At 48.5% G+C, this 25,382-nt stretch overlaps 1 pseudogene; it reads right to left on the minus strand.

The window, feature by feature from the left end:
* Positions 1 to 10,146: 10,146 nt before the first annotated feature.
* LOC129008195 (aconitate hydratase, mitochondrial-like) lies at positions 10,147 to 12,456 on the minus strand (annotated as a pseudogene).
* Positions 12,457 to 25,382: the final 12,926 nt, after the last annotated feature.

Genomic DNA, 25,382 nt, shown 5'->3' on the forward strand with positions numbered 1-25,382 from the left:
GAGTCAAAGTGCCCATGGTCCCTGGCCTCTTGGGGTTCACATTTTAGTGGAGAAAATAAGGTAGATACTCAAATGAGCCTATGAGTACACGTTGTAGTAAGTCCGATGAGAAGGAGGAAAAAGAGATGCTATGAGGAGGAATAACCAGGGACAACACTTGGGTTCGGTGGTCAGGGGAAGCTCTGGCTCATCGACATTCAGCTGAGATCCACCAAGCTACGAGAGGGCTGTTGAGGTGTGGACAGGACTGTACAAGAGAAGGGTCATTCCTTGAGCCCAAAGCCTGTGGTCTTCCAATACAATGTCATTCGTGGGTTCCCTGTTGGCTCATCAGCTACCAAGCTTGGTACCAGACAATTTGGGATAGGATGAAAACAAAGTCGAAAACATGCTCTTTGACCCCAAAAAACTTGCCTCCTAGTTGGAGAAGTGAAAATAACCCAGAAACAACCACAGAGTGCTTTAGAGAGTCATGGGATATGGCCGGGCGTGGTGGCTCATGCCTGTAATCCCAGCACTTTGGGAGGCTGAGGCGGGTGGATCACCCGAGGTCAGGAGTTCAAAACCACCCGGGGCAACATGGTGAAACCCCAGCTCTCTTAATAATACAAAAATTAGCTGGGCATGGTGGCATGTGCCTGTAATCCCAGCTACTCGGGAGGCTGAGGCAGGAGAATCGCTTGAACCCGGGAGACAGAGGTTGTGGTGAGCCGAGATCGTGCCACTACACTCCAGCCTGGGCAACAACAGCAAACTCCATCTCCAAAACAACAACAAAAAAGAGTCTTGGGTTAGGGGAGGAAAGAAGGCGAGATGGAACCAGGTGTGATTTATTTAGCAGGTGGAAAAATGGAGAAGGCCTGACAGCCAGAGAATTGAGGTGGGTAGACTAGTCTTGTGGAGACAGACCGTGGTCCTGGAGTCATTGGTGTTGAATCCCAGCTCCTCCGTGTGCCCACTGGGTGACACTGGGCAAGTTTTTTTTTCTGTCCAAACTTCAGTCTTCTAATCTGGAGATGAAGTTATGTTTTCTACTTCTTATGTGGCTGCAAACATTAAACGAAGTAAGATGAATGTAGGATTTTGGAGAACGAAATGCCTGTGGCCCACAGCTGCCTACGAGGTAGGGGTGGCACATCTCCCAGGGGGTGAAGCTGGGTGAATTTCCAGTGTCAGCTGCAACCACCAGCTCAGCCTCCTGCTTAATAACCATCTTTAGGACTACAGACAGCAGTCCTCATCTCTGCCCCCTAATTAGCAGTCCTAACTAAGTGATAGGTGGGTTTGGTGCAAACCACACACAACTACCGAGGAAACCAGCTGGGTTTGTAAAAGGAAATCAATCTCCCTATCCCTCTCCGTGCCCCTTCCCTCCCCACTTCTCTTCCCTTTCCTTCTCTGCAGTGACCTAGGATCTCACTCAGTACAGCCAGCTTCCAAAGAACTCTAGGCAGAATCGCTCTCTCCTCGATGAATCAACTCTAAGGCCATTCATCTCAACCCATAACGTGAAAACAGTGAAAATCAAGAGTGAAACGGAAGTTATTTCCTCTAGAGAATCAAGAGTGAAACAAAAGTTATATTTCCTCTAGAGAATCAAGAGTGAAACGGAAGTTGTTTCCTCTAGAGAAGCCCCTTAAATAACTTGGACATTTCTATCAGCAACCATCTTGTAGAATCAGGTCACGGTCAAAGGTGAGGGGAGAAGTGTGTGATTCCCAGCACCATCAGAGGATGCAGCCACCACTTTGATACCTTGGAAAATGTGGATCAGTTTAATCTGAAAAATGGTGAACAATCTTTAAACACAGATGTCCCCACTTTCTGGATTTTTGGGTTGAAAGAGATGGAAAATACCCCTTTGTTTTACACCTGAAGGCTGCTGGGCCTTCTGGGATCTGCTAGTCAGTGGCAGATCTAGAAAAAACCAGGACTCAAGTTTTCTGATGCAGAGATGTCTTTCAGCCGCACCACTCTGCCTGCATCTTGGTCTTGTGTGAGCTCATCTAAAGCAGCAAACTCTTGCAGACTGTGATCTGGAGGCGGGAAGCATCTCCCCTCTCCAACCTCCTTAAAATGCCTCCCCATAAGAAGTCTTTCTACTCCAGTCCAGGATTACAACACTTACTTTATTTCCTTTATTTTCTTAGGACCATGCAGAGACTGCGTACATTTCCTCTAAGGCTTTGTCACCCTGGGAGGTCCCTCAGTAGAAAGGATGTTTACATAGTGGGAAGGGTCAGAACTTTCCAAGAGCTGATGTCCAGTCCTTGCTCTGCCCCTTACTGATTTTCACTCCATCGAAACAATGATCTCTTTTCTAGAGCAGCGCACATTTATTTATTCATTGTCCAAATATAAGGTACACTAAGCACTGAGACATAAAGAGGACAAGCGAGACCTCCCCCCACACGCCCCACCCCTGCTTTCAGGACCTTGCCCTGTTGTGGAGACAGATGGGCACACAGGCGACTACATCATAAGTTCTGGGATAAAGCAACCAGGTATGCAGAGACAGGGAGGCATGAGGCAGCCTGGGCTTCCAGCACTGGGACTGCAGACAGTTCTACTGCAGACTGTAAAGGGGTGGAGTGGGATGGGGATATTGTTAGAGGTCACCAGGGGCCAGATGACAAGGGACATCCTATATCTAACTAAGGAGGTTAGATGTTATCGTGTCAGCTTAGGCTGCCCTTGTAGACTTGAGGGCCCGATCCCATTTCCCTGGTAGAAAGATCGTAGTTGTCTAATCAGCAAGGCCAGAAGCAGGGAAACCAGGCAAGTGGTTATTGAAACGTTCCAGGGAGTGAGGATGAGTTCCTGAGCCAGGCGAAGGAGAAGCCTGAAGAAAAGACCCTGCTTGAGTCCAGGAGTTCGAGACCAGCCTGGGCAACATAGCGAGACCCTGTCTCTATTAAAAAAATAAAACAAAATAAAATAAAGGGGAGACTAATTTAAAAATATGAAAAGAGGCCAGGTGTGGTGGCTCACGCCTGTAATCCCAGCACTTTGGGAGGCTGAGGTGGGCAGATTACCTGAGATCAGGAGTTCGAGACTAGCCTGGCCAACAAGGCGAAACCCCATCTCTACTAAAAATACAAAAATTAGCCGGGTGTGGTGGCGGGCGCCTGTAATGCCAGCTACTCGAGAGGCTGAGGCAGGAGAATCGCTTGAGCCCGGGAGGTGGAGGTTACAGTGAGCCGAGATTGCACCATTGCACTCCAGCCTGGGTGATAGAGCGAGACTCCATCTCAAAACATAAAAACATGAAAAGAGGCCAGGCACAGTGGCTCACGCCTGTAATCCCAGCACTTTGGGAGGCCGAGGCCCGCAGATCAACTGAGGTCAGGAGTTCGAGGCCAGCCTGGCCAACGTGGTGAAACCCCATCTCTTACTAAAAATACAAAAAAGTTAGCCTGGCGGGTTGGTGGGCACTTATAATCCCAGCTACTCGGGAGACTGAGGCAGGAGAATCACTTGAACCAGGGAGGTGGAGGTTGCAGTGAGCCGAGATCTGCCCCTTACTGATTTTCACTCCATCAAGACAATGATCTCTTTTCTAGGGCAGCGCACATTTATTTATTCATTGTCCAAATATAAGGTACACTAAGCACTGAGACATAAAGAGGACAAGCAAGACCTCCCCCATGACCCCCACCCCCACTTCCAGGACCTTGCTCTGTTGTGGAGACAGATGGGCACACAGGCAACTACATCGTAAGTTCTAGGATAAAGCGACTGCTCTCCAGCCTAGGAAACAGAGCAAGACTCTGTCAAAACAACAAAAAGAAACAAAACAATCAAACAAACAAAAACATGAAAAGAACAGGAAAACACCCAAGAATTAGTATAGGAAACTCAGGAGAGAGAGTGGTATGGAAACCTGGGGAGGAGAGAATTTCTGAGAGAGACTGCAAAACACAATTGTCAAATGCTGCAGACCAGAAACAAGACAAGACCAGGAAGCAGCCCATGAAATTCAGCCCCCAGGAGGGTCTTTGACAGCCTGAAGGGGGTCTGTTCCGGGACAGCCACGGGCAAAAGCCAGACTGCAAGTGTTAAAGAGAAAACACAAAAGCAAGGTAAGGAAGAAAGCCTCAGTTTCCTCACCTGACGATGAGGACAGTAATAAAATGTTATGGGACTATGGATTCAAAAGCTTACCCACGGATGATTAAGAAGCTCCGGAGCTGGATGGTGGTGACAGTTGCCACATCATGAATGGACTTAAAGGCACTGAATTGTACACTTAAAATGATTTAAATGACACATTTTGTCTTATGTATATCACCCCACTGGATTGTACACTTAAAATGATTTAAATGATACATTTTGTCTTATGTATATCAGGCCGCTGAATTGTACACTTGAAATGTTTTAAATGATACATTTTGTCTTATGTGTATCACAGGCACTGAATTGTATACTTAAAATGATTTAAATGATACATTTTGTCTTATGTATATTTCACTGCAATTTTTAAAGGGGGAGAAAAGCTTACAGAAAATGGCAGTGTTCTGTGCAGGTGTTTATTTATTTAGAAGGCTGAGGAGGAGAGCTTGTGCTGAAAGCTTGGAGAGGTAAGGGGCTGAATGATCAGTAGTTTCAGGTGTCAGGAAAGCTCAGACGAAAGGAGGCCACACCCCGCTCAGGTAACAGGTCCAGGCTGGTCCCTGATAGGTGTTGTAAGATATCGGAGTCAGAACTGACTGTGGCCCTGCAAATGAAGTGTCTTCTTTTGCCCGGGAGGCTAAAGGGAGAAGGGGAGGCAGCGACTTCTCAGAAGCAGCACCGCCATCCTCATCTAGGCACAGGGTCCTCTGAGGACCAAATGAGAAACTGCTTGTGAAAACCCCGGGTGAAATACTGCATGCTAGAGGATCAGGAGGTAGACCACCATCAGTGTCCCCCGACCTTACAATGTTGCATTGTAGTAATTAATACAATATGAAATCATTTTTATGTTATTGAGAAGAATTTGGAAAATATAGAAAACCATGGAATAAAATTAAAAATAATCATTGTCGGCCAGGCGCAGTGGCTCACACCTGTAATCCCAGCACTTTGGGATGCCGAGGTGGGCGGATCATGAGGTCTAGGACTTTGAGACCAGCCTGGCCAATATGGTGAAACCCCGTCTTTACTAAAAATACAAAAATTACCCGGGCGTGGTGGCTCGTGCCTGAAGTCCCAGCTACTCGGGAGGCTGAAGCAGAAGAATCACTTGAACCCGGGAGGTAGAGGTTGCAGTGAGCCGAGATGGTGCCACTGCACTCCAGCCTGGGTGACAGAGCGAGACTCCATCTCAAAAATAAATAAAAAATAAAAAATAACCATTATCTCACAACTTGACACTTTTTTTTTTCTTTTTTGTGACAGGGTCCTGCTCTTTTGCCCAGGCTGGAGTGCAGTGGTGAAATCATGATTCACTGCAAACTCTGCCTCCTGGGCTCAAGCGGTCCTCCCACTGCAGCCTCCCTAGTAGCTGGAATCACAGGTGTGCACCATCATACCTGTCTAATTTTTGTAGTTTTTGTAGAGACAAGGTTTTCCTATGTTGCTCAGGCTGATATCGAACCCCTGAGCTCAAGCGATTTGCCCACCTCGGCCTCAAAAAGTGTTGGGATTACAGGCCCTGCCTGGCCATGATAACCTGAACAATTTTATAATATGATTTTTAAATAACTTTTCTTATTATAGCTTCATACTCATTCATATTCATAATTAAAAATCTGGAAAATACAGGAAAGTATAAAGAAGCAAATATGAATTCCTGGTAACCCCACAGTTTATACGTATTATACCAGACTTATTGATAGTCTTTCTGTAAATGCCCTTTTAAAAATTATGGTATATTGGCCGAGTGTGGTGGATTATGCCTGCAATCCCAGCACTTAGGGAGGCTGAGGTGGGTGGATCACCTGAGGTCAGGATTTCGAGACCAGCCTGACCAATATGGTGAAACCCCATCTCTGCTAAATACAAAACATTATCCAGGTGTGGTAGTGCATGCCTGTAATCCCAGCTACTCAGGAGGCTGAGGCAGGAGAATTGCTTGAACCTGGGAAGCAGAGGTTGCAGTGAGCTGAGATCACACCATTGCACTGCAGCCTGGGCAACAAGAGTGAAACTCCGTCTCAAACAAACAAACAAACAAAAACACAGTATATTATTACATAACCTATTCCTTCCACTAAATATAGCATGAATATTTTCTCATATTATGGAATATTCTTTTAAAACATTATTGTAAATGACTATATAGTATACCATCTTGCACATGTAAAATTCTTCTTATAAAGAGTTGTTTTAAGTTTTCAAGAGAAAAATGAAATATATTTGCTTTTTAAAATTAATTATAATGGTTCTATGCAGCACACATAGAAAAATTCAGAAATAGAAAAAAAACCGGAGCTGGGTGCAGTGGCTCACACCTGTAATCCCACCACTTTGGGAGGCCAAGGTGGGCAGATCACCTGAGGTTGGGAGTTCGAGACCAGCCTGACCAACATGGAGAAACCCCGTCTCTACTAAAAATACAAAAATTAACCAGACGTGGTGGCACATGCCTGTAATCCCAGCTACTTGGGAGGCCGAGGCAGGAGAATCGCTTGAACCCAAGAGGCGGTGGTTGTGCTGAGCCAAGATAGCGCCATTGCACTCCAGCCTGAGCAACAAGAGGGAAACTCCGTCTCCAAAAATAAAAAGAAAGAAAAAACCCACTTGCAATCCTACCTTTTTTTTTTTTTAAATGTATGTCTTATTCTATATACAAATCAACACACATGTATATATGCCTTTTTTTTTTTTTCTTTTTTCTGAGACGGAGTTCCACTCTTGTTGCCCAGGCTGGAGTGCAATGGCACCATCTTGGCTCACTGCAACCTCCGTCTCCCAGGTTCAAGTGATTCTCCTGCCTCAGTCTCCCGAGTAGCTGGGATTACAGGCACCCGCCACCACACCTGGCTAATTTTTGTATTTTTAGTAGAGACAGGGTTTCTCCATGTTGGTTAGACTGGTCTCAAACTCCCAATCTCAGGTGATCCACGTACCTTGGCCTCCCAAAGGCCTCCCAAAGTGAGCCCCTGCACCCAGCCTATGTATATATACCTTTTTAATTTTTTACTGATAAATCTATTCTGAACATTTTCTTAAATCAATAAAATTCTATAGAACAATTATTTGTTTATTTATTTTGAGACATGACCTCACTTTGACACCCAGAATGGAGTGCAGTGGCACCATCACGGCTCACTGTAGCCTCGACCTCCCTGGGCTCAGGTGATCTTCCCAACTCACCTTCCTGAGCAACTTGGGCTGCAGGTGTGCGCCATCATACCTGGCTAATTTTTGTATTTTTTGTAGAGATGAGGTTTTGCCATATTGCCCAGGTTGGTCTTGAACTCCTGGGCTCAAGCAATCTGCCCACCTTAGCTTCCCAAAGTGCTGGGATTACAGGCATGTGCCACCACACCTGGTTAATGTATTTAATTTTTTTTTTTTTTTTGTAGAGACACAGTCTCATTGTGTTCCCCCAGGCTAGTCCTGGCTTCAAGTGATCCTCCTGCCTCAGCCTCCCAAAGTGCTGGGATGACAGGCATGAGCCCCAGCTCCCAGCCTTCACTGACATTCTGATTAGCAAGCTGGCTTTCCCCTACCCCTGCATTCCAACATGGCGTCCACTCTCTAACCCTCCCACCATCTACCCATTTTCCTTTGAATTAGAAGGATGCTTAATAACTTCTCTAGGATATGGTTAGTGACAAGATAAATAACGCCCTTCGGATGGAATTGGCCACACCTTGAAATTATCCAATTCAGTAACATTTAGCAAGCACTTATACAACTCCTCTGATGTTCCTAACATTTCATGAAATGTTGGGTGTACAAATATTAACATGATAATGCCCCCCACCCTCAGGAGGTGCTCAGCTTATTGGGGAATGTGGACACACAGGTGGGTTGTCTGGGGCAGAGTCTGTCCACTGAGCTGAAGGCATGCTGCGCCATCTGCCTGAGTTCTCCCCATTTAGAAACATTTGCAGTTGCACGTTGCTCTGAATGACACATGATGGGGAAAGAACTGGGTGTGAGGCATACAGCAGGAAAGCAGATTGAGCAGCTTGGATGGCACAATCCTATCAGGACAGGGCACCAAGACCTGTCCTGTGCCCAAAGCCCATCCCTTCCTCTGCCCTTGCTCAGTCCCTTGTAGGTGCTGTGCTCCCTCCTGCCCCAGGGCCTTTGCACAGGCCATGTCCTGCCCAGAACCTGCTTCCTGACCTCTTTGACTGGATAAGCCTTTCTCAAGCTGCAGATCTTGGCTCAAATATCACTTCCCCAAATGATGTAGGGGAAATATATGTATATCAATATATCTTTTGTGTTCCCCCAAAAGATATTTTGAAGTCCCAACCCTGCCCCCCGCTGTAGCTATGAAAGTGACCTTATTTGGAAATGGGGTCTTTGCAGATATAATCAAGTTAAGATGAGGTCATGCTGGAGTAGGAACCCTACATCCAATGACTGGTGTTTTTATAAAGGAAAGAGATGTTTGGACACAGACAGAGTTAGAGGGAAGAAGTTCATGTGACACCAAAGGCAGAGACTGGAGTGATCCATCTACAAGCCAAGGAATCCCAAGGGCTACCAGCAATGCCAGATGCTGGGAAAGGGCCAGGAAGGAGCCTCCCCCAGGGCCTCCAGAGGGTGCACGGCCCTGCCTAACCTCAATCTCGATCTTCTAGCCTCCAGAACTGTGAGAATAAAATCCTGTTGTTTCAAGCCCCTCAGTTTGTGGTACTTTGTCATGACAGTGCTGGGAAACTAACACACTAAGCAAGCATTTCTGTACCTCCCCAGTTAGAACAAGGGTTCCCCTCTGAAATACTTGTCATGGTTCTATTTATATATTCATTGTGTCATTTAACTACCATTTATCTCCCCGACCAGGCTATCAGCTCCATGAAGGCAGTATCTTTCCCTCCCCAGGACCTGGTGTGTAAGGTCGGAATAGTTCCTGAATGAACACATGGCTCATGGGGCAGGTATCCAGGCCCGGCCACGTGCTGACGTACGTGCGACACAGGAGGGGACTGGATGAGAATTTCAGAGTCCGGTGCCGCCATCCACTCGTGGTCCTGAACACTCCACTGTGGGACTGCTTTGGTAACATGACCTTACAAGCAATGCTTCTTTAATCCTCACAGCAGCTCAACCCACTGATCCCAGCATCATTCCTACTTTATGATACAGAGATTAAGGGTTGCCGGAAGTTACGGTACTAGTGAATGGCAAAGCCAGAGCTTGAGTTTAGATTTGTGGGACTCCACAGCATATGGTGCAAACATCAAACACCTTCCAGAACTCTTGCTCTGTTCTGTTGGCTAGGCCAGGTCCTACACTGCAGGGTAACTGCATGTGGTTAAACTTGTCATTCAAATTTGCAAAGGCAGTGTGCAGGTGGGATCATCCCTGGACCGGGGGCCTCATTTGCTCAACACTCTGCATCTGGGGTCTGGAGCCCTCTAAGTAGTAAAACTCTTCATATCAATCACCTGCTTAAATCCCGCTGCTCTGGAGGTAGAATACCCTGGGTGCTGTGCCCACTGCTGACATCTCTACTGCTGTCACCCCACATGTTCACCCCACAGCATACCCTGGACCCTATTCTAGCCATGTGGTGTTATGTGCGATCCCCCAAAGGGCTGCTCTTAACACCTCCCCACAGCAGCTTGCTGAATCTGCCTTTTTAAAATATTTTTTTATTTTGGATTCTTGTTTTCCTTGCAAGAACAAAAGGTTCTCTAGAATGCTTCAACAACCAATGAAATGGTCAGGCAGGGGAAAAACTTTAGATGGGAGTCTTGTCAATAAAATAAATACAGTTGCATGGAGCTGCTTAAGATTTGAACCAAACACTAAAAATAGGAAGGCAGGGGCTAAAAAGTTATTTTAAGAACCTCCCCCAACCACAGTCGTTCTGTGGGCTGAGCAGGGAGCAGGAAGCATGTCTGGTCACACCATCTTGGAATCAGAACCCATGGCTGGATGGATCGGATCCGCTGAAGGCGCACATGGAACTGAACTTGAACATGACGCCAGCCCTGGGGGGCAAGGTTGGCGGTGTGGTGGGAGGCACTGCCTTCACTGCTGCAGCTCCTTCATTCTGTTGAGGGCACTGCCGGCACAGAACCACTTGATCCACATCTCGTTGACGGTGTGGGGTGTGGTTCAGGAGGATGGTCTCCTGGGTCCCACTGGGGTGCTTGATGATGCACTTCAGGGGTTTGTCAGGGGCAAAGTCCTTCAGGCCCTGAACGGTCAGCTTGTCCACAGGGTGAACCTTGTTGTAGTCAGCTGGGTCAGCGAAGGTCAGGGGCAGCAGGCCCTGCTTCTTCAGGTTGGTCTCATGGATCCTGGCAAAGTTCTTGGTGATGATAGCTCAGCCCCAGAGGCGGTGAGGCTCCAGCGCTGCGTGCTCTCGGCTCAAGTTCTCATCCCTGATCACCACCCACCTGATGCCATGTTTCCTGTAGTAGCGGGCAGTGTCAGGGATGGGGCCAAACTCCTGGGTGACGGCACTGCACACGGAGTTGGCCTGGCTGTTTTCAATGCTGATGGCACCAATGAGCAGGTTGTTGGAGATGTTGTCCAAGTGCCCACAAAACTTGAGCCAGGGGCCAGCAGCCGAGATGTGGTCAGTAGTACACTTCCCTTTGACCTTGATGAGGATCTGCAGGTCCTCCAGGTCCTTGCCATCCCACTTGTCAAAAGGCTCCAGGAGCTGCAGGCGCTGGCTGGTGGGGCTCACGTCCATGTGCTGGCCGCTGCTGTCCTGTGGGGGGTGCTGGTAGGTGTCCTGCCCTGGGTCAAACTCTGCTTGGGGAAGCCCATCTGCAATCGGAGCCTCCAGCTTGAACTTCTTCCCATCCTTGCCCATCAGGTAGTTGGTCTCTGGGTTGAACTTGAGGATTCCCACAATGGCCAGGGCTGTGACAGTCTCTGGGGACGTGACGAAGGCATGGGTCTCAGGGTTTGCATCATTGCAGCCGTGAAGTTCCTGTTGCAGGAGGTGACGATTGTGTTCTTCTTCCCCTTCTTGATGTCCTTTGTGTCCCAGTGGCCAATGCAGGGGCCACAAGCATTGGCCAGGACGATGCCGCCCACATTCCTCAAGATCTGTGCGTAGCTGTCCCACTCAATGGTGGCGCGGATCTGCTCGGAGCCTGGAGTGATGGTGAAGTGGGACTTGCACTTGAGGTCATGGGCCAGTGCCTGCTTGGCCACAGCTGCTGAGCGCCCCGGATCTTCATAGCTTTAATTGTTGCAGGTACCAATCAGACCCACTCGGATGTCCAGAGGCCATCCTTCCTTCTCTGCCACCTTGCCCACTTCTGCCACAGGGTGAGCCTGGTCAGGGGTGAAGGGCCCACTGATGTGCGGCTTCAGCTCACTGAGGTTAATTTCAATTAGTTGGTCATAATGGCAGCCAGGGTCAGGCACCAAGTGATCCTGGAATTCATCAGCTAGATTGGCAATGTCTGTCCGGCCGGTCTTACTTAGGTACTTCCTCATCCTGTGGTTGTAAGGGGACACGGAAGTGGTGGCCCCAATTTCTGTGCCCATGTTGCAGATTGTCGCCATGCCAGCACAGGAGATGGAGTCTATGCCAGGCCCGTCGTATTCCATGATTGCACCTGTGCCACCTTTCACTTTGAGGATGCCTGCCACCTTCAGGATCACATCTTTGGGTGAGGTCCAACCGGAGAGGGAGCCCGTTCACTTCATGCCAATCACCTTGGGGCACTTCATCTCCCAGGGGATCCCAGCCATGATCTCCACAGCATTGGCACCCCCAACTCCAATGCAGATGCCCCCCAGGCCGCCACCACTGGGGGTGTGGGAGTCAGTGCCAATCAGAAGAACCCTAAGGTATGCATAGTTTTCCAGAATAATCTAATGAATGATTCCAGATCCAAGCCTCCAGAAGTCCACGCCATATTTGGCACCTGCAGTTGCCAGGAAATTATAAACTTCCTGGTTGATGTCCTTGGCCTGGCGCAGGTCTTTCTCGCCCCCGAGCTGGGCCTCTTTCAGATGGTCACAGTGGATGGTGGATAGTATGGCCACCTTGGGCAGCCCACTGCTGACGAACTGCAGCGTGGCCACACGGTCCAGCCACAGCCACAGGTATGTCTTGCCCTGCTCGATTTCCTGGCTGGCCGGGTCATCCAGGTGTCCATACACGATCTTCTCCAAGAGGGTCAGAGGCTGGTTCAGTCGTTTGCGAACAATGTTAATGTTCTTCTCTAGCAGGTCATAGTGGACGTACTCTTTGGGCTCAAAGTGGCTCATCGCCATCTTGGCCCGTTGGCACAGGACTGAGGTCGCATGGTATTTCCGCACACCCAGAGCTTTCTGCAGCCGGGTCACCAGCGGGCTACAGGGCACCATTTTGTGCACTGACAAAGATGAGGTCGTGTGAATCTGCCTCTTTATCAGCGATGTCAGTCTCTCCAGTTGGCTGCTCCAAGACACCATCCCTAACCCCGTCTAGTTAGGGATGAGATGAGACGCCTCTTCTCACTGTTGTCACATCAGCCTGAGCAACCTCATCACACGGACTCTCTGTCACTTGCTCATCGCCCACCAGATATCCAGGACCTCTGTGTGGCTGGCAGATGAGTGAGTATGAGGTGTGCGGATCTGGGAAGCCTCTGGGCTCCAGCACCAGACACACCCGGGCATGATTCCTGTCTCCTCCGGTTGCTGGCTGGAAACCCTTTCACCAGACGCCTAGGTTGCTTCAGGTTCATTTTCCTCATCCGCAAGGTGAACATCCTGTTACTCGTCTTGCAGGGATGATGGAAATACTGAATTATATCTACAAATAATTGCATATATTAACAATGCCAGCCACATAGTAAATTTTCATTCCTTGCATATATCGCCACCTAGTGGACATCTTTAACCAATAAGATTAAATCCGCTTGGACATTCCAGGCACGACTTCACACTCCTCCTTTCCATCCTGCCAACCTCAGCAACTCACTGGATGCACCTGGACTGGTGCTGTCCAGCCTGCAGGCCGCCGGCCCCATGTGGCTGCTGACCACTTCAGCTGTGGCTAGTTGGAATGGAGACGCGCCCTCAGTGTAAAAGGCATACTGGGTTTTGAAGACTTAGTAGGAGCAAAAGAATGTAAAATACTTCAACAATTTTTTTTTTCTGAAATGGACTTTCACTCTTGTTGCCCAGGCTGGAGTGCAATGGTGCAATCCCGGCTCACCACAACCTCCGTCTCCCAGGTTCAAGCGATTCTCCTGCCTCAACCTCCTGAGCAGCTGGGATTACAGGCATGCACCACCACGCCCAGCTAATTTTGCATTTTTAGTAGAGATGGGGTTTCTCCATGTTGGTCGGGCTGGTCTTGAACTCCCAACCTCAGGTGATCCACCCACCTCGGCCTCCCAAAGTGTTGGGATTACAGGCGTGAGCCGCCGTGCCCGGCCCTCAACAATCATTTAAAATATTATGTTATAATTATTGTCATATTTCTTTTTACCTTTTTAAATGAGGCTGCTAATGGCCGGATGCAGTGGCTCATGCCTGTAATCCCAGCACTTTGGGAGCCGAGGCGGGGTGATTACCTGAGGTCAGGAGTTCGAGACCTGCCTGGCCAACATGGCAACACTCTGTCTCTACTAAAAATACAAAAATTAGCAGGGCATGGTGATGCACACTTGTCATGCCAGCTACTTGGGAGGCTCAGGCAGGAGAATCGCTTGGGTGCAAGAGGCGGAGATTGCAGTGAGCTGAGATCGGCTGAGATCATGCTGCTGCACTCCAGCTTGGGCGACAGAGCAAAACTCCGTCTCAAAAAAAAAAAAAAAAAAGCTGCTAAAAACTTTAAATTGCATATATGGCTCAGCTTTGGGGCCTGCATCATATTTCTATTGGACAGTGAGTGCTATTCTACTCTCAAAAAAGAATCTGGAGGCTTGTGTCAATTCATTCACTAAGTGTGTGTGTATGTAGGCGGGTGTTTCAACCCTCATGATTGACACTTTTTGAAGAGGCCATAGATAAGGAGCCGAACTGTACCCAGAGATGTTCTAAGCTGGATAACTGTGTGTCACAGAGAGGCTTCAACAAACAGAGGAGTCAAAGTCACTTGTTCTGACATTTCGCCCTGCCTCTCTGGACTTTCCCTGCGTGCAGCCCAACTGTTCATATCTTGGAAGGTGGCTTAGGCTTCGTTCGCAATCTCTAGCCCCAGAACCATTTGCTCATGTTCAATCTAGCAGTCAAGTATCTGGTGCTGTTTTGGTTTTGGTTTGTTTTTTGTTTTTGAGACAGAGTCTCGCTCTATTGCCCAGGCCGAAGTGCAGTGGCGTGATCTCGGCTCACTGCAACCTCCGCCTCCCAGACTCAAGTGATTCTCATGCCTCAGCCTCCCGAGTAGCTGGGATTATAGGCATATGCCACCACACCTGGCTAATTTTTGTATTTTTTAGTAGAGATAGGGTTTCACCATGTTGGCCAGGTTGGTCTCGAACTCCTGGCCTCAAGTGATCTGCCCCCCTCAGCTTCCCAAAGTGCTGGGATTACAGGTATGAGCCACTGTACCCAGCCTCATGCTGTTTTTGTTTGCTTTGAGACAGGGTCTGTGTTGCCCAGGCTGGAGTGCAGTGCCATGATGATAGCTCACTGCAGCTTCGAACTTCTGGGCTCAAGCAATCTTCCCGCCTCATAAGTAGCTGAAATTACAGCCATGTACCACCATGCCCGACTAATTTATTTTTAATACAGATAGGGTCTCACTATGTTGCCCAGTCTGGTCTTGAACTCCTGGACTCAAGTAATCCTCCTGCCTCTGTCCCCCAGACAGCTGGAATTACAGGGATGAGCCCAGCACACCAGCCCAGGCTGTGCTGTTGAGGTGGAAAGGGCTTCAGATTTTCCAAGATGCTTTCAACAAGAAGCAGTCATCATGCAAGCTGGGAAAACATCCATCTGGCAGATGTAAACGCTGAGGTCCAGAAAGCAAAGGCTGGTGTATTAGATCATATCGTATACGTGGATGAAAAACGTTTCAGTCTACCTCAAATTTAAAAAGCAATTTTCTGATTCTGGGAATCATGGCTTGGAGGCATTGTGATTCACCCTTGCAAATTTCTGAGAAATTAGTCTCAGAAAGCAAATGTGAGAAGATATAATTAAAGAGGCCAGATTGGGATAAAGTGCTTATTTACATCGAGTCTTTCAAAGAAAAGAGAAACCAAGCAGTCAGTTGAACATTAAAAAAAAAATTAGAAACAAGGCAAAGACAAATGACCATACCAGAGGAAGCAGATACATCAAAAAGTCAGAAAGATAATGAAAGACGAGAATCTCATTGTAGAGTATACAGATTAGATTAATTATCAAAAGCTCCGCACACACATTTGGAGAGAAAAAAGAGAATGCAAATTCAGAGAAAAACTCAGAGTCCTCAGTTATTTCCTCCGCATCTCCCTTGGCCTCAGTTTCCCCATCTTATGAAACCACCTGTAAGCCTCCTTTCAAATCCATATTTGTAATTCTACAAAATAAATAGCTGCATGAAGATCTTTTACGTCTCAGTTTTTATCTCCAAAATTTCGTAGCCAATTTTTGTAGAGAAAATAAAAATTACATATGAGCAAGAAAGGCTAATTAAAATAATGTTACCACCTAGAGATAGCCACTGTGAATATTTTAATGTATATTCTTCCCTATTCATATAGACATACATAGAAATAATATTGTATAAATTTTGTTATGACCTTTTTTTTTTTTGAGACGGAGTCTCGCTCTGTCACCCAGGCTGGAGTGCAGAGGCGCGATCTCGGCTCACTTCAGGCTCTGCCCCCCAGGTTCACGCCATTCTCCTGCCTCAGCTAGATATTGCAAGGATATTTCCTTGTCTTGGTTTCCTTTCCACACCATTGTCTGTGACTGCTGCCAGATATTTTAGTCTAAATGAAAGTATCAGGGTATAATATTAGTTGCAGTGAAAATGTAAGTGTGTCCAGATTGGAAAAGATGAAGAAAGCTGAGAAAAACAACATTTTTCCTTGCACGATGCCTTCTACTTTACAAAAGACTTGTATAAAACTTTGTATGGGAGGCCGAGGTGGGCAGGTCACGAGGTCAAGAGATCGCGACCACGGTGAAACCCCGTCTCTACTAAAAATACAAAAAAAAATTAGCCAGGCGTGGTGGTGGGCGCCTGTAGTCCCAGCTACTCGGGAGGCTGACGCAGGAGAACGGCGTGAACCCAGGAGGCAGAGCTTACAGTGAGCCGAGATGTGCCAGTGCACTCCACCCAGCCTGGGTGACAGAGCGAGACTCCATCTCAAAAAAAAAAAAAAAACTTTGTAATCAGCTGGGTGCAGTGGCTCACGCCTGTAATCCCAGCACTTTGCGAGGCCGAGGCGGGCGGATCATTTGAGGTCAGGAGTTGGAGACCAGCCTGGCCAATGTGGTGAAACCCCATCTCTACTAAAAATACAAAAATTAGCTGGGTGTGGTGATGCATGCCTGTAGTCCCAGCTACTTGGGAGGCTGAGGCAGGAGAATCACTTGAACCCTGGAGGCAGAGGTTGCAGTGAGCCAAGATCACGCCTCTGCATTCCAGCCTGGGTGACAGAGTGAGACTCCATCTCAAAAAAAAAAAAAAAGCTTTGTAATCTACAAAGTGTTTTTACATCTTCTCTTAAGACTGCCCAACTAGCAGTGTCTAGCATATGGGAAGCATCAATAAGTGTTATTAAATAACACTGCTTAAAGGAAGTCTGCTTAAAGGAAGAAAACTTTGGATTTGCTGGGTCTGAATCGGCTTCATAAACTCCACTGGGAGCACTGCTGGGCTCCTGGACTGAGAACAGTTGAACACTGGGGGCTTCTTGAAGGAGTTTGGGCCAAGGTTTGCCCTCAGCTTTGCAGAATGAAGCCTTGAGGTCTATCACCACCCACAGCTACCCTACAGCAGCCTTAACTGTGACCCTTGCCACACTGTGTCATTGTTTAAATGTTTGCCTATGTCCTCCAGGGCACGATGGCAGGAACAACTATCTTCATCTGTCCCAACACTGAGCAGGCACTCGGTAAACACGAATGAATGGGTGAGCGCACGGATGAATGGAGCTTACAAGATCTGTCTTTCCAATGGCCAGGGGGCATTTGGTCCCCACATTAAGGCTATTGGACATCTGCACAGGACAGTCCTATTTTTGATGTCCTTTCATTTCTGAAGATAAAGTTGTGCTTTGGAGAATGACTTGTGAGCACATCTTTAGGGACCAAGAGTGACTTTCTGTAAGGAGTGACTCGTGGCTTGCCTTTGTCTCTTGGGAATACTTTTCTAACTAGGGTTGCTCTCACCTGAGACATTCTCCACCTGCGGAATCTCAGGGTCCCAGGCTACGGCACATCACGACCTCAAACTGGCTCCTAATCTCCAGCTTTCCTGTCATTGAAAGCTTCGGAAGTTTACTGGCTCTGCTCCCGCCTGTTTTCTTTCTGACTCTATCTGGCAGCCTGATGCCACCCAGTACAGGAAGTGACACCAGTACTCTGAAAAGCATCATCCTTGGAGAGACTGAGCACTCAGCGCCTTCAGCCACGATTTCAGGATCGCTTCTTTGTGAGCCGCTGCCTCCGAAATCTCCTTTGAAGTCCAGACATCTTTCTCCAGCTTCAGACCTGTAGACATAACTTGTTCATCTTCATTTACTTTCCACTTTGCCCCCTGTCCTCTCTGTGTTCCCCAAATCAGAGAATAGCCCACCACCCCCCCGGTCACCTGTCTGGATTCCTCCCCATTCACCCACCTTGCCAGGTGCGGGTGAGAATGGTGCACCAGACAGGGTAGCTGTCCCCCAAAATGTGCCCCGTTCAGGCAGTGCCCCATCTCCACGCTTGTTTCCCCAGTGTCTGGTGGGGAGCCAGGTGACATCATAAATACTTGTTGAATGAATGCAAAAAAAAAAAAAAAAAAGACTGCCCAACTAGCAGTGTCTAGCATATGGGAAGCATCAATAAGTGTTATTAAATAAATGGGAAATCAAACAAATATACATTATCATATGTATCCTTATGAAACTGGGATTTGGTAGGCCTCAGTCTCATAATTTTATGAATTTTTTAAGGCTGCCTCTATTACCTTGATAAAATCCATTATAATTTACATAGTATCCACACAGACCGATCTCATTTGAGCCTCCCAGCCACTCTGTAACTAACTAGGGTAGATAGCATCAGTCTCATTAAAGAGAGGCAGAGGCTGAGGTAGAGATAATCAGGGTCAGATAGTCAATCAGTGGAAGAGCTTGACCTTAGACTCAAACCCATGACACTTTCAACTGCTTCTCGACTGTGACCAAATGTCCCGCCCCACCTTTATTTAAGCAGTTTGTGCTATAGTGAGGCAGAGTCACCAGCGTGCAGGTAAACGTTTAACGTTCAGCTCTGGGGGAGTGGAGGGAGCCCTGATTTGTGGAGTTTGCTGATTTCTCTGGTGTGAATACCCCTACATGGTGGACTTGAAACTACCGACGCAACGTCATGCTGTCATTGTGTAGAGACGTGCACAATCAGCTCACGGGTGCCAGCTGGCTCCAACGCATCCCTGGGTGGAATGAACTTTCTTTCCACCTGATCGTTAATTCCTGGAGGCCAGGAGCCACATCTCTTTGCAGTTCACTGTGCTGTGCACACAGATGGCAATGCATCAGCGTTCGGGCTCAACATCAGGGTTCAGCCTGGATTTCTCATTCTCTGGTTTCCTCACCTGCCAGCCCTCTTCCCCTGGACCTGGGGAAGTACTTGGAGACAATCCTGCCGCCTTTACCATTTCCCTTTCCTTCCTCTCCGTTCATGTCTCGGTCACAGCCTGAGGCAGAGTCATGGGTCCAGTGCAAAAAGAGAGGCCGTGGGAACCTTAGGATCTCGTGGGGTTTTGTTTGTTTGTTTGGCTTTTTGTTGTTTGTTTGTTTGTTGACACAGGGTCTTGCTCTGTTGCCCAGGCTGGAATGCAGTGGCATAATCACAGCTCACTGCAGCTTTGACCTCTACGGCTCAAGCACGCCACTATGTCTGGCTAATTTTTTTTATTTAAAATTTTGTTTTAGAGACAAGGTCTCGCCATGTTGCCCAGGCTGTTGGATCTCATGGTTTGTGGTGTTTTTTGTTTGTTTGTTTTTGAGATGGAGGCTCGCTCTGTCTCCCAGGCTGGAGTGCAGTGGGGCGATCTCGGCTCACTGCAAGCTCCGCCTCCTGGGTTCAGGCCATTCTCCTGCCCCAACCTCCTGAGTAGCTGGGACTACAGGCGCCTGCAACCACGCCTGGCTAATTTTTTGTATTTTTAGTAGAGACGGGGTTTCACCATGTTAGCCAGGATGGTCTCGATCTCCTGACCTCGTGATCCGCCCGCCTCGGCCTCCCAAAGTGCTGGGATTACAGGCGTGAGCCACCGCGCCCGGCCGCTTTGTGGTCTTTTAAGACCAAGCTTAGAGTCTTCTTCCTGTCCTGGAGTTCCGGCACTCACCTTCTCAAGAAGCTTGGGCAGCTGCTTCCATGGGGGCCAGTGGGAGGGAGAGAGGGAGCAGATGGGAGACGGCTCTGACCCTTAGAACTACAGGGCCGTTTCTTCAAAAGTGAACTGGCACAAAACCCATCAACTGTTTGGAAACCAGGATCCCTGGCTTCTGGTTTTACTGCCCAGGGCTACAACTCTTGGGGCTATTTTTCTTGCCAGACATCTTACTGGGATTTTCTGCTGCGGAGAGCACCTCGTACTGGTCTGCGCTGATAAAAAAATGTCATTTTCTCGAGGGTTGATGTGCTGATCTTGCAACAACGAAGAGCGCGCAGGGAGGAGGAGAAAAGACAGACTTTGGCGCCATCTACTGGAAACTTCTGTTTCTGCATGATGTGGATGAATTGGATAAAACTGACAAAATGGAAATTGTATGTATGTATATTCTGTTCTTTGATACATGATTGATGTTGAAAATCTCTTATAAGAGGAAATATGGAAAACATATATTTAATGAATCATTAGTTAAGTGCTAACTTCTCCTCTTTTAAAACTTCTATCAAATCTGCTGTCAGGCAAAAATGGTTGAATTTTCATTCTACTCCAACCCACCCTCCCTTACAAATACTGTGCTAATATTCAGGAACATAGCCAAGGACTAGAGAAGGGACAACAGGCAAAACAAAGGCTACGCAAGTCCACTGGCCTGAAAATCAAGTCCAGAGAAAAGGGAAAGTGATTCTACCCGCAAACCAACCCAGCCCCTTGTCTGAGGAGGGGGTGGACAGGCACCTCCAGCAACTTCTAAAATCAAGAGACCACAGCAAAATGGAAACAAGAAAAGATGCACCAGCTGCAGTCACCACCGAGCCCCTGCTTAGCGGCAGCTTTGCTGGAGAGTGTCTCCCTTTTGTGGGGTGGGGCCAGAGCCTCAGACACCTGGTGTTGGGGGCAGATGCCTTCACTCATTCCAGCTTCACCTTCAGAGGCTGATCTACAAAGGCCAAGCCCCAGGCCGCTGGGCTTCATTTCCACACCAAAGAGCAGAGTCAGCCATGCCTCAGGCTGCTTTCCCTCTGCCATGTTTAGGTTTTAGTTCATTCAAATCCATCTTCAGCAACGTACTTGCTGTACAGTATTTCAGCACACTGAAAAATAACCTTTTCTCACACCGAAAGCACTAGACCTGTTTTTTCAGTGCTGTGACTTGTTGTCTGATATCATTCAGAGCTTTTCAAAAGCTGCCACCGCTATCATCTTGCAACGGCCTGTGAAGTGGGTGGGAAGGTGCTGCTCCTAGTGCCAAAAGGAGAAACTGAGGCCCCTAGAAGCCTGAGCGCGACCCGTCACCACGCACGGCCCCTCCAGTGCCTCAGCCAGGTTCTCAGCCTCTCTGTGATGACTTGCAGACCAGGGAGGTTGACCTCATGTGGAGTTCCAGGTGGGGCCACCCTCATCAAAGCCTGCAGGGAGCTGCTGTCCCACCCACCCCCCCCAGGCTGCCAGGGCAGGTGTTCCTGGGGCTGAAAGCAGAAATGTAGGGGAGAGAAAACACCCCCAAGGACCCTGTGGAGAACACTGAGCGGGGGGGTGGGTTGATACGAGTTCACCAGTTATATACATTTTAAATAGAGACGGGGCTTCACTATGTTGACCAGGCTGGTCTCGAACTCCTGGGCTTAAGGGATCCTCGTATCTTGGACTCCCAAAGTGCTGCGATTACAGGTGTGAGCCACCGTGCCCGGCCTTCACCAGCTATTTGTTGAGCACCTACTGTGTGCTGGTGGCTTCGGGAAGACAATGACAGGCCGGATGTTGTGTTATCCTCAGGAGGCGTCCAGTTAGAAGCAGCAGAGATGACGGTACAAATAACTACCATGCAAGCAGGAAATGGCCACTGTGCAGGATGGGCTGTGCTAGGATGGGCTGTGCTAGGATGGGCTGCGCAGGATGGGCTGTGCTAGGATGGGCTGTGCTAGGATGGGCTGTGCAGGATGGGCTGTGCTAGGATGGGCTGTGCTAGGGTGGGCTGTGCAGGATGGGCTGTGCTAGGATGGGCTGTGCTAGGAGACCTCAGAGCGGGAGCAGACCTTCCACAGGCGAGAGGGACAGGGGAGTGCTTGGGGGGCCTTTAATGGGCCTCCGAACGGGAGAGTGGGTGTGAAAATGATTTGGGATCAGATAAATTATGTGCCCACACACTCACACCACACACTCATGCACACTCACACTCACCACACTCACCCACGCATACACATACTCACACCCACATAACACTCACATGCACTGCCACATTCACACACACAACACCCACATAACACTCACACACACACTCAGACCCCACACACACTCACATAGCACTCACACACACCACACACTCATGGACACTCACACTGACACAACGCTCACCACACTCACCCACGCATACACATACTCACACCCACATAACACTCACTCACCCACATACACACACACGACACCCACAAACACCCACATAACACACCCATATGCACATCCACATCACACACTCACACACACACCCACATAACACTCACCCATATGCACATCCGCATCACACACAACACCCACATAACACTCTCACACAAACACACACTCAGACCACACACACACTCACATAGCACTCACACACTCACACCACATACTCACACACACCCACATAACACACATGCACATCCACATTCACACACACGACACCCACATAACACTCACACATACACTCACACCACACACACTCACACCCACATAACACCCACATGCACATCCACATTCACACACACAACACCCACAGACACCCACATAACACTCTCACACAAACTCACACACACCACACACTCACATAGCACTCACACACTCATGCACACTCACACCCACACAACACAACACTAACCCACACTCACCCATGCGTACACATACTCACACCCACATACACTCACTCACCCACATACACGGCCACATTCACACACACACCCACAAACACACCTACATAGCACACAAACACACACACCACACACTCACATAGCACTCACACACTCATGCACACTCACACCCACACAACACTCACACACGTACCCACATGACACTCTCACACATACACTCACACACCACACACATCCACAGAATTACATTTACATACACATGCGCACACGTACACACACAACACCAACACACGCATACAGAGACACCCACATGACACTCAAATTCACACACACACACATTCATGCACTCACCCACCTCCACATTCACACACACACTCATACTCACACTTGCACACACACGAACAGAGGCACATCCTGAACCCCCTCCACACCTCAGGCTTCCCAGGGCGGCCTCAGGGGCCCGATCTCTAGCCCAAATGCCAGAAGGTGTTACTGGTGAGATCCGCTGAAGAGCAGGCCACATGTGTACTGATGATGCTGAGACCGGCGAAGGTTTTCTCTGAAGCAAGATGAAAGAGGAGCGTTCCTTCCCACCTTGCCATCTTCTAGACTTGCTTTCAGACTTGCCGGACCCAGGGCTGTGGGAAGCCGGGCCGCGTGGTGTCGCTGGCTTGGGCCAGTGTGGCTGCTTTGCCTGATTTCTAGAATCAAAAACGTTGAGGTGAGTTACGGGCCTGGGAGCTACTTCTGTGTTTTGTGGGGACTCCCAGCCCGCCCAGAGATGGGACAGTGGTCACCAAAATAGTTCAGTGGTGGAGTGTTTTGGTTTTGTTTTGTTTTTCGGGTGTGTGGCGGTCAAGGATGGGGCAGAGTGGTGCAAAAGGCTCAAGCTCTGGAATCAAACAGATCCCAGTCTCAGTCCAGCTCTCCATCAGCTCTGCCTCCTCGAGCCAGCTCTCTGCACCCCACTTCCTCATCCATAAAATGCTGTTGATAATAGTACCTGCCTCATGTAATAGGTGTATCAAAGGAAACTGCTGGGGATTCGTATGCTGTCTAGCACACTGGATGTACTCAATACATATGAGCAATACTATTACTATCGTTAGGCATGAGGGAAAGAGGGAAGGGAGAATTCGAAGAAGTCTCGGGGTTTAGGCAGAGCGAGTTGGGGAAAGGTGGTGTCCTGGGCTGGATGAGGAACCCAGGCATGCAAGTGCCTTTGGGAAACCTGTGAATTCCAGTTTTGGAAGTGCTGAATTTAGGATGCCTGGGGGACATGGATGGAAGTGGCCACTGGGTATTGAGAAGAGAGATTGGGCTGGAGTTGGAGATGGGGGGTTCACAGCACATAAGGGGATGTCTGGGCCAGCGGAGGACAGGAGGGCATTTGGAAAGGGAGCTTCCAATAGGAGGAAGACAGAACCCGGAGGGCCCAGCATGTAGAGGTGGCAGGAAGAAGGAAGCCCACAGGGGTGTGGGGGATTGTTGCAGATGGAGGAGGGAGGGTCCATCAGAAGGACCCTGCCAAGGGAGAGGAGACCTCAGCCAGCACCCACTGGGTGCCTCACTTTTGAGCAGCCTACAAAGATAGGTGAGACCCTGGCGTGGCTCTCAAGAAACTGGCAGACTCTAGGAGCTCCTGCAATTCTGTTTAATTGCTTCTTTTCTTTCTTCTCTCTTCCTTATGAACAAAGAGTCTTCAGTCTTTGCTTATAAGGTAGAGCCTGTGGGAGCTCAGAGGCTCAGCCCTCTCTGTAGGGGGCAGGTCTGCTGAATGCATTACGTGGGTGGGCAGGCCAGACCAGATGTCCCCAGTTGCCTTCCAGATCCATGGAGCTTCCCCTGGGGCATCATGGCACACCGCCCCAGACAGTCGGTAGTTTGAGAAGAGAGTTAAATGCCTGTTTGGGAAGGAAGGAAGTGTTGGAGGTCTCTAGGAATGCTATGCAGCTATATTACCATCTTTGGGATAGCAAAAGTTACATGCATTTCAAATTAATTTTAAAGCATGTCTAGCTTTGCAACAAAGCCGCACATGTCTAAGGCAGGCAAGAAGTTAGATTTATGCAAATCGAATGATTAAATGTAAACACGTGTTAGAGGGAGCCTGATGGCTGGGCTCGGTGGCTCACGCCTGTAATCCCAGCACTTTAGGAGGCCAAGGCAGGTGGATCACCAGAGGTCAGGAGTTCAAGACCAGCCTGTCCAACATGATGAAACCCTGTCTCTACTGAAAATACAAAAAACATTAGCCGGGCATGGTGGTGTGCGCCTGTAGTCCCAGCTACTTGAGAGGCTGAGGCACGAGAATCACTTGAACCCAGGAAGCAGAAGCTGCAGTGAGCTGAGATCCTGCCACTGTACTCCAGCCTGGACAATAGAGAGACTCTGTCTCAAAAAAAAAAAAAAAAAAAGAAAGAAAGAAAGAGCCCGATGATGAATGGGGTTGATGTGCTCAATATTTGCTCACACGGCTCAGCTGGTTAGTGTGGAGCTGTACCTCACCCACCCTACTGCCTGTCAAATTCTGCTCCCATTGTGATGAAAGACAGCCTCAATGCAAATATGTAAAAGATGCTCCCTATATACCCACTTTCTCTAGTAGGGCAACTGTGTCCAACTTCTTGCCCATATTCTGATAAGAGTGCACAGATTGTGAGCACAATTTGAACGGTGACTTTTAGCACTGTGCAAGGAAATCTTGGCATGCCAGTAAAATCCAGGTTAGTTAATTTACAGGTACATAATGATGAGGAGGAAGATGGTGCAAGAACAAAACACAGGTCTCTTGTGCTTAATGGGCCAGGAGTTGTTTTAAGTACTTTACATGCAATAACTTGATCCTTACAACAACCATCACAAATGAGGAAACTGAGGCAGAGGTTAGGTAAGTAGCCCCAGATGGCACATTGAATAAG

Source organism: Pongo pygmaeus, chromosome 1, assembly GCF_028885625.2.
Source record: "Pongo pygmaeus isolate AG05252 chromosome 1, NHGRI_mPonPyg2-v2.0_pri, whole genome shotgun sequence".
In the NCBI taxonomy this organism is placed as follows: domain Eukaryota; kingdom Metazoa; phylum Chordata; class Mammalia; order Primates; family Hominidae; genus Pongo; species Pongo pygmaeus.